General features: G+C 42.3%; 1 protein-coding gene across 2 annotated transcripts in view; it reads right to left on the reverse strand.

The window, feature by feature from the left end:
- Positions 1–13,438, reverse strand: part of LOC134539231 (uncharacterized) — a 139,485-nt gene extending 126,047 nt beyond the window's left edge. For both annotated transcript variants that reach the window (XM_063381028.1, XM_063381027.1), the window contains exon 1: positions 12,642–13,438. The gene's annotated coding sequence lies outside the window, so the exon portion shown is untranslated. The remainder of the gene's footprint in view (positions 1–12,641) is intronic.
- Between the last annotated feature and the right edge of the window lie 185 nt (positions 13,439–13,623).

Consider the following 13,623-nt stretch of genomic DNA (forward strand, 5'->3'; position numbering starts at 1 on the left):
TTCCAGAACCGAATCCCAGCAGGGAAACAAATCGGCGAACAGTTTTAATAAACGTTGCCCTGCGCGAGGCTAGAAACTGGTTTCAATGCTTTCTATCTATCGGACGTATGGCAACCATCGATACAACTGTCACGGAAAAAAAAAATTGGTTGCCTGTAAAGTCGGTTTACGGACGATAGTTTAACGTGACAACGTCCTAACAAAACATTGATGAAATGATTGCATACTTTTATGAATAAAATTGAAATCTACAATTTAATTGATAAATTTACTTTTATTTGCACTCATTAATTGAAATATGTTTATTACTTTAACGAAGAGATTATTTTAACTATAACTTATATACATGTTTGCTATTTAACTTCTTCCAATCTGTGTTATTCTGTTAAGGATAGGACGATGATAGTAAAAGTAGGAAACGAATGGGAGTGTTTCAAGTTTAATGTGCCTCGAAAAAGTCAAATCGATGGTTGTTCCAATCGAGTGGAAGAGAGATAGATGAGGCGCAAGCGTACAATGAGCGTAACGGGAAACAGTGTAACGGGACAATGTGTGTTACGGGACACTTTTTCGTGCGTGCAGCCGGCGTTCATCGATTTATTAGACGTCACGTCAAACAACGCCGTTATCACTTCCTCAAGTTCTTTTTAAAGATGCGATTATTTATTGTTATGACTATTAAAGTGTACAGACTGTATTCCCAAGATAGTTTCGCTTTCATAAGGTTTCGTTTGGCACACCAACAAACTTGGTGCGTCCCCTGATGTTCACGAAAGTTACTATACACGAGTTAATGGCAACTGACGCGGTTCAGCCATCTGGACGAAATCAACGAGAATGTGAGCTCTGCGCATGCGCGGAAGTTTGGGCAGCAGTCGGCGACGGATAGGACACCGAAATCCGTTCCCTGAAAGCTTTGAATATATATACTGTATAGAAGTCGCCAGCCCAGGTTAAAATTTCTAATACGGTTTTGAGGTAGTTGGTTAATTCACCGCCCGCAATCGCCACCATCTCTAGGGCATCGACTTGTGGTGGTCCCTAGCGGACAAGTATCGAACTCTTCAAACACCCCTCCCCCCTTCCGATGAACGACCTTGAGCTGCAGTGAATGATAGGTGGGGGGTGCGGGGAATGACAGCGGGCGACAGTGCTGCACTCTAACGTGTAAATAACAACTAAGACGATACAGGGCGTTGCGGCAGCGCACTGCAGCGGTGAAGTTCCCAAGCTGCTCATCATACGCTTCTGAAAAACGTAGAGTAAATCCTATCCACTCGCGACTTCTATACAGTATATATATTCAAAGCTGAAAGTAAGGGACTGGTCGTGTCCTATCGTGCACTGGGAATACAGTTAGGGCACAGGTGTAGCATGTTCAACAGTTAAAACCCTTATTTTTGTGTCTTGGGATACCGGCTTGACATAACCCATAGGCGCGTTCGAGGTTTAAAGCAAGGATCGGTTCAGAACTTGTATTCAATATCATCCATTCAGTATTATATTATGATTAGAGACCGGAAAAATTCGCGGGTTCAATGTACTTCAGGATAGACTCTAACATCCTCTACACACTCGGGCAAATGCCAACTGTACATTGGCTGCTGACTTGTGAGTCGTCTCGACTGGGTAACCTGTGATTCGACACTTCTATGGGTGAGGGTCTCTAATTGGCCCTCAGTACTCCAGATTAACAGTGAACCAATGGCAAAAGCCGCACTAAGGTATAATTATTTGAATTTTAGCATAACACGAAATTAACCCGCGAATTTTTGCGGTCTCTAGATATAATAATTATTTACGTTTTACAAATAATATTAAAATATAATTTATCGCACTATAAGTTAACTATATTAATTTCCCAACATATTTATACGATACAAATAATTTTTTTTATTATTACACATTTATATCATAAATTTTGAAACTAATATTACTTGCTTCTGGAAAAAAAAAATATTTTGATTCCTTTCTGTGGAATTGCAGAATTCATACTGTTTTGTTCATAGTCTTGCGAAAAATTATTTGGCAACTACGTAATTGCTTATCATCACGGAGGTATTATTCAGTAGAAAAAACCGTAGCTGCATCACTCTAAGTGTGTTTCAACAGCTTGAAAGGAACTCGCTACGAACAATAATCGTTAACACGCCATCATGAAGTGATGATAATAATACATCAGCAAGGAATTACAGTTAAACTTAATTATAACAAAACAAAAATTTTTTGATATATCCCGATGGGAAAAAATTGGTTTGGTGAAGTTCTCATTTTGTCCTCCGAGTATTAAAATGGTTCAAGATCGCAAACACGGATTTCATAACTCCTTGCCTCCACGCTAATTATAATGTGTGTGCGACAGCTATTAACGATTCAGCGCGTTGGTAGGACTGGCGCACGGTGACAAAGGAAGCAGGACACGGCACATCAGCGCTGACAGCTTCTGGGAACTTCGGCGGCGCGGTGGCCGACTTGGCAACACTGCGCAGTCGCGGGCGGGTCAGCTCCACCGCTGCCACTACCACGAAGGAAAAAAGAACTAATACTGGCAGGGCGTGGACGAATATATATATTAAAAAAATTGGTTGTCTGTAAAGTCGGTTTACGGACAATAGTTTAACGTGACAACGTCATAACAAAACATTGATGAAATGATTGCATACTTTTATAAATAAAATTGAATCATTTTTATTTTAATAATAAAAGAATAAATATTTGAAATTATACTAGTAATCAGATTTTTAAAATGCAAGAGTAACCTTTATTGCCGAAATTGTTGTTGTAATAAGCAATGAAAACCACATTAACTTTTCACTTCACTTTATAAACAGTCGACGAAACAGTTCACGTGTAGATGTAAGATGTGTGCTGCCGCTGTCTTTCTTCTCCTCGGACGCATAGGCCAATCGAGTAGAAGAGAGATAGATGCGGCGCAAGCGTACAATGAGCGTAACGGGACACATCGTAACGGGAAAATGTGCGAAACGGGACACTTTTTCGTGAGTGCAGCCGGCGTTCAACGATTTATTAGACGTTGTCACGTCAAAAAAATTATGAACGTACGCCGTTGCTGATTTCCGCGGAATGTCACAGAGAAACCTCAAGAATGTGCAAGAAATATGAAATACACAGACACAAAGAAAATCAAGCCAAAATAAGCCGATGTCGAATGTTAAATTCTTAGAAAGCACTGAAAATTCCGCGGAAGGAAATTACTCGGATAAACATCACGGCACTGACTAACACAGTGGGCTAACAACGACGAGACAGCTGTGACAAGAACATATAACTAAAGACCGGAAAAATTCGCGGGTTCATTTCATGTCATGCTAAAATTCAAAAATGGATACCGTTGTGCTGCTTCTGCTATTGGTTCACTGTTAATAATATGTAGGACTCTTGGTAAATTAGAGACAATCAATAAAAAAAGAGTATCCAATCACAAGTTACCCACTTGAGACGCCTCAAAATTCAGCACCCAATGAACAGGCGCCGTTTGTCCAAGTAGGCAGAGGATCATGGAGTCTATCCTGGAGGTCATTGAACTCGCGAATTTTTCCAGTCTCTACATATAATTAGAGACCGGAAAAATTCGCGGGTTCAATGACCTCCAGGATATACTCCAATATCCTCTACACACTCGGGCAAATGCCAACTGTTCATTGGCTGCTGACTTGTGAGTCGTCTCGACTGGGTAACCTGTGATTCGACACTTCTACGAGTGAGGGTCTCTAATTGGCCCTCAGTCCTCCAGATTAACAGTGAACCAATGGCAGAAGCCGCACTAAGGTATAATTATTTGAATTTTAGCATAACACGAAATGAACCCGCGAATTTTTCTGGTCTCTACATATAATACAGACGTATCTTGAAAACCAGCAATGGCGTATGTCCATAATTTTTTTTTAATAATCTACCACACTGAATGAATTGTTCAGAGAGCGCGGACGGATATGTTCCCCTTGTAAGCATATATCATCGGAGTGCAACGCTCAGAGGGCAAATAAAAGTGCAGCGAGTGGGGCGTTTGATGGCATAATACTAGAATGTCTCTCGTAAAATGAACTATGAGTAGCTAAAATGTTAGAAACAAATTGTAACTATATTTCCCAGGGTCTTAACATTGTTTGCTGCGTTAAATGACAGTACCAACATTTCACACATGGATAAAAGTGACCCTGTTATAATTCATGAGCGGTTTTATTTAATACGATTTCTGGATTTCTAGTGAGAGTTTTTTTTTTAATCAACGCCGACGTTTTTGAATAATTTCTTGTACAAGAATAAATTTAATCCATATTAAAGCGAGCAATCTGTCACAATTAAAAACGAATTTATTAACGGGCGATGAGAAATGACAGCATTATCTCTTTGATGTGTGCTAACTTGGCTGAGTAAACAAATGCTTGATTACTGTGATACTGATAGATAAACCAACCAGGCGTCCGTGCGTGTCATTTAGTTCACTTGAAGTCCTAACCACCGTCACTTTTTGCTTACCCGTAACATGTTTACATTAGAGCTCATTTGAACATGTGATCACTCGCATGCTTCTACACTTGCGCACTGGTATACCTGTACACTTGCGCACAGCATAATTGCGCACTCGCATATTGTACCCTTGCGTACTCGCATACTTCTATACTTGCGTATTGGCATACTTGTACACTCGCATACTTGTACCCTTGTGCACTCGCATACTTGTACACTTATGCACTCACATACTAGCATACTAGCTCACTCGCATATTCGCGCACTTGATTTTTTTTTGCAACGGGAAACTACCAATTGCCCGTATGAAAACAGGATTATTAATAGGTAGTGTTACATTAAAACCAGTCACACATTCACACACAGGTTCAAGCAGTATGTAAGCCGCCAAGTTATCATGGGAAAGCAGGTTTTTTTTATTATTGCCTTGTCGCCTGGTCCAGTTCGTTCCAGAGTCTGCCGCTCTTGGCTGCAAAAGATCCTGACAAACGTTTATATGGGCGTAACACTCAAACCTCAATAGTTACCGTATGGCCGACGAGAAGACTGCGCGCCAGTGTGCTTAGACAGACAGTTGGTTGTGTCCTCTAAGAAGGTTTGACAGATTATTCCGACCTTACGGCCGGCATTCTCACTGTCCCCTCCCACACGCGCGCCCTATCAGGGTTAGGGTGGGAGTAACATTCCAGTTCGTTTATAATACATTCCAGGGCTTTTTAAAAGAACAGAACAGCTAGGGATCGCTAGCTCCCTTTTGTTGATCGGGAGGGAATAAGAGCTTCGGCAACAACCAGCGGCTGGGAGAAACTTTGACGCTGTTTTCCAGCCCGAAGGCCGACTATCCCGCCTCCTTCCCTCCCATGTCTGCGCCCTTTTAGGGGAGAATAGGAGTCGACTTGCAGATCTTATTTAATCCAGAGCCCATCACCTGAACGAGACTTGGAAAACAGGTGCCCTCCGCTCTGTCCGACTTGCGGACCGCCAACTGCCTACTCAAGTCAGTGGACAGAGTTTCATAGGAAGTCAGCTATAGGTTTCCGCCACCCAGCAGGCACAGACCCCACCAGTGCGTACTGACTTCGGAAACTGGTGACCACCAAGGTCTGCCACCAGACAGGCTTCAACCAACCAACTTGTCAATCCGGGTAGGAAAACCAGAACCGTGCCCCAGAGATGAACGACACTACACACCTCCTCCAATAAAGTTTGACAGATTATTCCGACCTTACGGCCGGCGTACTCGCGTTCCCCTCCCACATATGCGCCCTAATAGGGTAGTGTGGGAGTAGCGTTCCAGTTCGCTGATTAAACATTCCAGAGATTTTTAATATACAGAACTGCTAGGGATCGCTCCCTGTTGTTTGATCGGGAGGGTGTTAGAGCTTCGGCACCGACCAGAGGCTGGGGCCACCGACCCAGCATAGTCACCGCCTCAACCCCGTACCTCGCTCAGCTGACCAGACAGTCGGCTGTGTCCTGAGCCTTTGGACCTTATCAGCACTGCTGGCGCCTACATCACGCCGGGACCCCTCAAAGCACCCAGTGAACCCGTGGTCCGGTGGAGGCCTACCCAACCTCTGCCAGCTGTCCAGGCTAGCACCGGAGCTGTGTCGTCGCTCACCACGTCGACTCCGCATCGGGCTAGGGAGCCCTTCCTTTTTTTATTTTGACGTGACAATGTCTAATAAATCGATGAACGCCGGCTGCACGCACGAAAGTGTCCCGTTATGCTGTGTTCCGTTACGCTCAATGCACGCTTGCGCCGCATCTATCTCTCTTCCACTCGATTGGAACAACCATCGATTTGACTTTTTCGAGGCACATTAAACTTGAAACACTCCCATTCGTTTCCTACTTTTCCTATCATCGTCCTATCCTTAACAGAATAACACAGATTGGAACAAGTTTAATAGCAAACATGTATAGAAGTTATAGTTCAAATAATCTCCTCGTTAAAGTAATAAACATATTTGAATTAATGAGTGCAAATAAAAGTAAATTTATCAATTAAATTGTAGATTTCATTTCACTCCTTCTTTGTATCCATACAAAATAGTGATAATTAAATAAAAATGATTCAATTTTATTCATAAAAGTGTGCAATCATTTCATCAATGTTTTGTTATGACGTCACGTCAAACTATCGTCCGTAAACCGACTTTACAGACAACCAATTTTTTTTTGATAGTGTGACAGGGTATTTACACAACTACACTCATGGGCAGGGGGGGAAGGACACTAGTTCATCTGGACGGGCCTGAAGGAGAGGCAATATGGCGGGGCTGGGCGACCCCCCCCCCCCCCCTCCACAGCTGTTGCGCCTCTGCTTGCGACACGTCCCTCGCTGGCTGCGGGCCCGGCGCGCCGGATCAACAGGTTTCCCCCCCGCGACACACACACACACTGGCTGGAGTGCGAGAGTGCGAGAGTGCGAGAGTGTACCGTACAACACAGCCCCGGGCGCGCGCCGGGCAGCTCGGCCGCGCTGTTGTGTCCGCACCACCGCCGGGCCTAGACTTGACCGTCGTCACTTGCAAACACACACGGGAAGCCTTCTTTTCGCAAACGAGAGAGCCAAACGGGCGATCGTGCATCTTCGCGGGTTCTTTTTGTTCATTGTAAATAAATATGGCGGTGTTGATAAAAGGATACCGATGGTCAATTAGGTTAGGTTAGCTACATTACAAATACTTTAAAACATCGTGGACGATTGATTTGGTCAGGATAGCTACATTAGAGATACGGGGAAAAAAAAAACCATGAACTTCGGGGAACTTCAGGTGTTTTGGCTCTCTCGTCTGTGAAAAGAAGGTTTCCCAGTTCTACGTTTTGACAGTTCTAATTTATTCCAATTCTAAATTATGCCTGTTATCAATTATGCCAGTTATAATTATGTCAATTCTAATTAGGTATGTCAGTTCTAATTATGTCAGTTCTGATTATGTCAGTTCTACGTTATGTCAGTTCTAATTATGTCGGTTCTACGTTATGTCAGTTCTAATTATATGAGTTCTAATTATGTCGGTTCTACGTTATGTCAGTTCTAATTATATGAGTTCTAATTATGTCGGTTCTACGTTATGTCAGTTCTAATTATATGAGTTCTAATTATGTCGGTTCTACGTTATGTCAGTTCTAATTATGTCGGTTCTACGTTTTGTCAGTTCTAATTATGTCAGTTCTGATTATGTCAGTTCTACGTTATGTCAGTTCTAATTATGTCGGTTCTACGTTATGTCAGTTCTAATTATATGAGTTCTAATTATGTCGGTTCTACGTTATGTCAGTTCTAATTATATGAGTTCTAATTATGTCGGTTCTACGTTATGTCAGTTCTAATTATATGAGTTCTAATTATGTCAGTTCTACGTTATGTCAGTTCTACGTTATGTCAGTTCTCATTATATCAGTTCTACGTTATGTCAGTTCGAATTATGTCAGTTCGAATTAAGTCAGTTCTACGTTATGTCAGTTATAAGTTATGACAGTTTAAAGTTATGTGGTTCTGCGTTGTTTTTTCAGGTTGTTATTGTTCTAAGTTGTATGTTTCAAAGTTCATGTGTGTATCCCGTGGCACCTGCTCCACCGACCACCACTCCGGTGTACATGGACACCGTGCAGTGCGCCTGGATACTTCCTGGCTTGCGGGTTCGGAACACGTCCGTGAGAATGATGTCCCCCCACGTCCCGGCACACCTCGTCGCAGCTGTCCTGGAGAGCGAGTGACAGCTGGTGAGGATGGCTGCGACGAGGCACGCCGAAACGTCGGGCACGTCATCCTCACGGACGTGGCCTGAACCCGCGAGCCAGGACGGCCTGCGTTATAGTGTCACGTGACTTCGTCTCAGTTCCGACCGTTCGCCACTTTAGTGTACCAGTGCCCCATATGTCACTTTAGTGTACCAGTGTCCCAAATGTCACTTTAGTGTATCAGTATCCCATAGGTCACTTTAGTGTACTACTGTACCATATGTCACTAGTGTACCAGTGTCTCATAGGTCACTAGTGTACCAGTGTCTCATAGGTCACTATTGTACCAGTGTCTCATAGGTAACTAGTGTATCAGTGTCCCATAGGCCACTAGTGAACCAGTGTCTCATAGGTCACTATTGTACCAATATCTCAAAGGTCACTAGTGTACCAGTGTCCCGTGTCACTTAAGTGTACCAGTGTCCCGTGTCACTTTAGTGTACCAGTGTCCCATAACTTATGTCTCTTTAGTGTGCTAGTGTCCCATATGTCACTTGAAAAGCAACAGGCTATCTTTTTACGCATTAAGTTGTTTACTAACACTATTGCCAGAACATCAGTGGCAGAAGAATACACAGACCATTGGTACTACTGTTCGAAACTTTCCAATTGTAAACATGACACATACGACCAGGGGAGCAAATCTGTACGCCACCTGAAATTCATGCTATCCATTTTGCTATAACTCGCAGCCAGATGGTGCTGCAGCGCATCAACTTATATAAACCGCGCAACCGTACGGCACGTTAATTGGTAGGCTATATTACGACTTTTGCTGGTGTTAATCCCCAATAACAATAACTAGTGATTGTGACTGTGATTAGTATTCGGTAAGTGATTTTAAAATGTGATACCATTTCAAGCGCTTTATCGATTCTATATTACACACAAACCATTCATGTTGATGTCTAGAGGTAAATAAATAAACACTGTCAGGAAAACGTCTGCCGGATTCTGCTAGAATAATTTAAAAACAAGTAACTAACCCATAAAATATAAGAGGAAAGTGCAACCAGTCTTCCAAACAATATCGTCGTCTGCATGGGCGTTGACCGGGAGCGCGGGTGGGGGAAGGGGGGGTGAATCTCCGGGGACGCACCACAACGCCGAACGTACAATAACGCCGAAAACCATAACGCCGAATGCCAAATTGACTACAACGCCGACAGCTAGAAAACTGCTGTGTACCACAACGCCGAAAAACTTTAACGCCGAAAAATGTTATTGCAGGACTGCCACAAAGGTTAGGTTAGGTAAGGTTAGGTTGGTTAGGTTAGGTTAGGCTAGGTTAGGCTAGCCTATGTTAGGTTATGTTGTGGTATTTCGGCGTTAAGATACATTTAACATTTTTCGGCGTTAGTGTATTTCGGCGTTGTGGTACACAGCAGTTTTCTAGCTGTCGGCGTTGCGGTCAATTTGGCATTCGGCGTTATGGTATTCGGCGTTATTGTACGTTCGGCGTTGTGGTATTTCGGCGTTGTGGTAACGACTCGAATCTCCCCTGGAATCAAGAAGCACCTCTCCGAGTGGACTCCGCTTGCTCTTGCAAAAGCGTGACTGTGAAACAGGATTGATAAACATAAACGTCAAAAAAACTTTCTTTATATTATAAAGTTTTCTACTTATCGCATGAATGTAGACCAAAATATGGGCAGTATACAACATACAAGCACCGGATATATGGTTGAACTTTGGCCTTGTACAAAATAGGCTATGTTTCCAACCAGGGGCGAAGCCAGGGGGGGGGGGGGGGGGGGGGTTAGGGGTTCAAACCCCCCCCCCTTAGCCCTAAATATTTAATTAAATTTCTTATTCATCACTCAAACAAATTTCATATTAATAATTAATAAAAAATTTACCATTACAATATTTAAATTTAAGTACCGAAAACAGCTAAAATACCACTATTTTACACCTTAAAATCCAAATTTTCCCGAAGAAGGACCCCCGGACCCCCCGCTTTAATACGGGGGAGGGGGGCCATGCTTCTTAACACACCCCCCCCCCCCCCATACACAAATCCTGGCTACGCCACTGTTTCCAACTACTTTATCATCGATAAAAAAACACGCCAGAAACCCACAATTCAAATTAAAATAAAAACCGGTTATGAATTATAAAATGGTAACTTTAACCAAGTGTAAAAACTCTGGTGGTATCACTTATTTTATGCGAGCACACAGACATGTGTCTCGTAAAATAACGAAGTGTGGCTGGAATGTTAGGAAAAACAGCCACACTTCGTTCATTTTACGAGACAGATGTCCGAGGGGGTTGTCTGTAAAGTCGGTTTACGGACGATAATTTTACGTGATAACGTCATAAGAAAACATTGATGAAAAATTGCATACTTTTTAATTTTCAGATATAATTTACAGTTTTTGAAAAATTTAATTTCAATAGGTAATTTGTTGAAATATAATCACGAACAATTAGTTTAAAAAAAGCCCGCCTTAACCTGTTTTATATTATAGAAGATTTTTTCGCACGGTGGTTGGCCGGTTCTTGCACCGCTCGGCTCAGGCGGAACGTGACAATGAGTCATGCTTTTTCGTGCGTGCAGCCGGCGTTCATCGATTTTTAACACTTTGATTTTAATCTATGTACTTTGGTTGTAGATGTATTGTAGAGCAACATGTTACGTAGAGCAGAGGATTCATTTAGCCCCCCCCCCCCCCCACACGCCGGTTGGTTCCGTTCTCATGTTCCGTGTCTGTTTTATCATGCGTCGTGTGTAGTAGAACGTGACTAATGGCTAGAGACCGCAACCAGTGGCGACTGCTACGCAGGCAAGCGGAGCAGGCTAGCAGACCGCTGCGACACCACTTTTACAATTTCAATTATTTTTGAAGTTATACTTCTTTAGGCGCGTTATGAAAAAAAAAATTATGAGAGTGAGTTTTTACGATGCTCGCGCACCATACAACGAAATTCTAACAGGATTAGTTTGGGGGGGGGGGGGGGGCGGAGGGAAAGGCTATATCTATACATACAAATAAAAATTAGATATGTGTGCTTTTAAATCATATACTTTGGTGATTGATATTGAATAGTGGTTCATATAATTAAAAAGTTTTTTTATTGTGAATATTAGCAGCACAAATTGTGCTTATAAAATTTTTCAAGTGTATTTATATATGTAAGGTCATGTTCCCGTATGTATAATTTATCTCGATCATTTTATTAAATTAAATCATTAGCTTTATACACGTGTTTATATTAACATTGAAAACTGAGTATATATTATAAATTTTTAATTTGTTGTAATTTACACTTTACGGAACCGTATTTATATCACTCCAGTCCATTTTATTATTTTATTTCTATTAATTATTTGCATGCCAAATTAAAGTTGTTTTTTTATTCCACCAAGTGATTATAACTTCTAACGCGCGTACATAAGCACGCGCACCGATTTAATTTTTTTTTTTAATTTTTACAGGGGAGGACTTTCCGCGCTACGTTAATCCCCAGGCCTTCCGATATATTCCTCTAGGGGCCTGCAGGGTCTAGCCTCTAGCGTCACCACTCGGAGGAAAGTCTGCGCGATATCGTCACGGGGTAGCGAAGCTAGGGGCACGCCCGACATTCGCCAGCGAGCGAGGACTTAGGCCGGGTTCACGAACTACGCAAGAAACGTAACACGCAAAAATGTTCAATAAAAAGAAGTTTTCAAATACTCCGTTTTTGACGTGACAACGTCTAATAAATCGATGAACGCCGGCTGCACGCACGAAAGTGTCCCGTTACGCTCATTGTACGCTTGCGCCGCATCTATCTCTCTTCCACTCGATTGGAACCATCGATTTGACTTTTTTCGAAGCACATTAAACTTGAAACACTCCCATTCGTTTCCTACTTATCCTATCATCGTCTTATATTTAAAAAGTGACTGGACAAAGAGGTAACTCAACAGATGTGAATTAGTCAAATCGAGAGCATTTTAATCATGCGTTTGGATATCTTGACTTGCTCTACATATTAGCTCCATTGCGCTAACATATATTATTAGGTGTGTTTTTACTTCGCTGGAATGTATAATAAAAGACGGCTTACTAATTCAATTATTAAAAGGCTCTAAAATAAAGATTTGTCAAAGCAATTTAGCTTTGAGCAGCTGGTTTCCTCGGGCATCGAACCACGGTCATGCTTAATGAATAAGGTGTTTTTTCAACCTAATTACTGTGCGCATTTAAACACTATGCCCCTTCTCCTTACACACAGCGAAACTTAAGCGCAGATACCAAGGTTAAAAAAGATGTCTTGTTTATCTTAAAATAAAACAGTGTGGGGAGATCTTCAAAAATTAAATTTTTACTTGAATTAGGAAGCGTTCCAATTAGGCCAAAAATCCCGAATATCAGAATAAAAATACGAAATAAGACAACACAATAACTTACCAGATTCTTCACCGAAGAATATTCAGATGAGAAGAATCCGTTCTTCAGAGATGAAGATATTCATTGCTCCAATGCATAGTTGATTTTTTCCCCTTCAGAATTCAAACTTCCTCCAACATTTAAGGTTATGGCTAGTGAATCACTTCATCATTTAAAATACAAAATCTTAGCAAGGCAGTTTAAAAAGTTTGTTTAAAAAAAACACACACAATACCTAGCGCTAAGCTAATTAACATTCATTAATGTTAACATAAATAAAAGCAATATTAATACACGTAAAACTGAACGCACCTTTTTTATTTTGCCACCGTTATACGCGTGGTACGTAGTTTTTCAGTTGAGTCTATTTTCCCGGAAGTCAAATTAAATGCCAGCAACAATACAAACATGTGTTGTTTCCGTGCAACTGTCAACACCAAACACACACACGAAACTGTCAACCGTGGTCACTTTAACTTTCCGAAAAGTATCACTGCCATGCACTTGCATGGCTCGCACTACGCCAGTACACACACGTATGCATATTTAAAATTTCGAATCCGAACGTTGTTCGCGACACGCCAGCTGTGCTCGTACGTGCAAGCCAGGGAGATGCAGCCGACCGCCAGGTGTGACAGCTGGCCCCTGCAGCGCACGCGACTGCTTTGATTCCCGCACGCCGCCCCGTGCTGCTATCTGGCGGTCGCCCGGCGGAACTACGACCACCTCGCTTCGGGACGGGCGATGCTGCTGCCAACCTAGCGGCCGCAACTTCCACTGGCATCTGGTGAGAAACTGAGTGGACACGTGAACGTTGGTAAGCGTATTCTCAGCAGTGGAGTTTAGTGGGAAAAGTTGAAGTGTGGTCTCGTGTTGGGAAAGTAATATTTTTTCCCCCAAGTTTTTCCTAGTAAACGTTATGTTCAAACACCCCCCCCCCCCCCCCCACCCCAAATGTAAGTTGCGTAAATAAGCTTCTCCGCCTGCGAGTGCTTTGTCTTTC

This window comes from Bacillus rossius, chromosome 15 (assembly GCF_032445375.1).
Source record: "Bacillus rossius redtenbacheri isolate Brsri chromosome 15, Brsri_v3, whole genome shotgun sequence".
Taxonomy (NCBI): Eukaryota; Metazoa; Arthropoda; class Insecta; order Phasmatodea; family Bacillidae; genus Bacillus; species Bacillus rossius.